This window comes from Tupaia chinensis, unplaced genomic scaffold (genome assembly GCF_000334495.1).
Source record: "Tupaia chinensis unplaced genomic scaffold, TupChi_1.0 Scaffold138725_1, whole genome shotgun sequence".
Classification (NCBI taxonomy): Eukaryota; Metazoa; Chordata; class Mammalia; order Scandentia; family Tupaiidae; genus Tupaia; species Tupaia belangeri.
Genome location: NW_006198617.1, coordinates 48564 through 50886, shown reverse-complemented (window position 1 = coordinate 50886; position 2323 = coordinate 48564). Strand labels below are relative to the sequence as shown.

The following is a 2323-nucleotide window of genomic DNA, read 5'->3' as shown; positions in this document are numbered from 1 at the left end:
GCTTCTGCGGGGCCCTTCTTTCGTTGCCGGGCCCCGCCGCTCCGGGGGCATGAGCTCCCGCGCCCCGCGCGGCTTCCGCCGGGCGCCCCAGCAGTTGTCTCTTTTTTAAAGGTTATAAATTTTAACTCATGTTAGCTTCTTGACTAAATTCAAATTATCCAAGACTTTTGACTCAATAAATGCTTAATCATCATTGAATTACAGTCAGCTAATTGCACTGAATTTCTCACATATCCCATTGCCAGGTATTTATTTGGATGTCTGGAGTTCACATTCATGGAACTTACCATGGGTCTGATGATAGCTGTGTCTGTCCTGCTGATGTTCTGGATGAGTTTCATTTCTTGGTTTTTATGTGCACTTTCCCTGCCTAGAATAATTGTAAAAAATTTGTCGACATGACATTAGAGGACTAGAAATATTGAAAAGCACCCAGGCACATGAAAATATGTTTTAAAAACTGGCACTTAGCAACCAGTTCATGGGCTTGTGGTTAGGGAAGCTAGATCCTATAAGGCTGACACATGCTTCAAGTCCCAGATCACAGCTTGAAAAATATGCCAGGAGAGAGTGTGTGTGCATGTCTAAAATCCTAAAAGGAGTCTCCCTTTCTTCCTTTTTCTCTCTGGTGAGTGCACATGCCTTTTGGCAAAGTTAATTTTAAAATTGACACTTAGATGGAGTAAATATGTCAAATGAAGAAATATTGACACAGAATACATTACAAGGCACTGAAAATTAGAAAACGTTTTTTTGGAGAGGTGTTTTTTTATAGGGCATGTGCGCTTGCCAGACAGACAGAGAGAGACAGAGAGATAGAAAGTGAGCAATCACCCCTCAGGGGGGATGGCCACACCACAATCCCTTCTCCATTCTCCTCTCAGGATCTTGGGCATGCATGCACAAGCGCCGGCATGAGTTTAAGCCACCGGGTCTGGGATGCGAACTTCGGTTGACTATGTGGGAGTCCAGCGACATAGCCATTACACTAACTGCTGGTCCCAGAAAACATTTTTTAAAGACCTACATCTTAAAATTGTAAAATAGAGGAACCAGCAGATGGAGTAGTGGTTACATCACTGGATTCTCACATGGCTGACTGTGGTTCAAATCTTGGAGCCAGTGGCTTGAAACACACTAGGGGTGTGTGTGTGTGTGTGTGTGTGTGTGTGTGTGGTGTGTGTTTGTGTGTGTGTGTGTGTGCCCAAGATCTCAGGAGGAGAATGGAAGAAAAGGGATTGTGTCATGGCTATACACCCTCAGGGGTGATGTCTCACTTTCTCCCACTATCTCTGTCTCTCTGTCTCTCTCTCAGGTGAGCACATGTGGCCTAAGGCAAAAACCTCAAAAAAAAAGTGAAATAGAGATGAGATGCTACATGGATAAAGAAGGGAAATCTTTAACAGGGAAGATCAGGACAGCAGTCATATATGAAAATTTAACTCTAATAAATACAGTATCCTTTTCCTTAAAGTCAAAAACAAAGATAGGAAAACACAAAACTGTGACTTAGATATAAAAGGGATAATAAAATATGTGAGAAATTTTGTTCAGTGTTTGTTCTCTCTTCCATTTTAGAAAACATGATTTACTTAACAAAACCTGTAAGACACACTCAATGAGCAGGCACCTGTCAATATTGAGGTCCAAGTTCCTCCAGCTTACCTGGACCCTGGTCTTTAGAAAATCCTCTTCCTTCCACCATTCACAGCATTTCACTTTTCAAATGGAAAAATCACATATGATTTGCAGAGATCATACTCTCTTCATGCGGAAAAAAGTACATGAATTTTGTGTTCTGTGCTAATAAACTACATTATTACCATGTACATGGAAGACCACAGAGAAAGAATAAGGAGAACCTTGGCAGTCAGACAAGTAACATGTTTAACAGAGATCACTGAAGATCCTTCACTGGACCAGGAAGAAATCCACCATGTGTCCTAAGCTGAGGACCTCAGGGAGCCAGTGCACATGCCCAAATTCAAAGTCGGGATACAGAATTATCAATCTTTGCTGAACAGAAGTAGTAAATGTCCCCACAGTGGGCTGAACATTATGAACAAGAATAATTCAGTCATCATAAGCGCCACAGGAATGACCAAAGCTCTTTTATTTTCATTATTCTGGTCTCAAGCCTCAGAATAGTGATGATGGCAGAACAATTACAAAACCACCACCCCTCTGATTGAACCTATTCAAATAAAAAACAAACAAAAGAATGACTACTAAAAACCCTCCAAAATAACAACACACTATATGAGTTATTGCATAGCATTTACATTGCATTAGGTTTTACAAATGATCTAGAGATGACTTGAAT

At 41.1% G+C, this 2323-nt stretch overlaps 1 pseudogene; it reads right to left on the bottom strand.

Moving 5' to 3' along the window:
- LOC102477391 (zinc finger protein 239-like) overlaps positions 1-2323 on the bottom strand; it is an 8814-nt pseudogene that overhangs the window by 4217 nt on the left and 2274 nt on the right.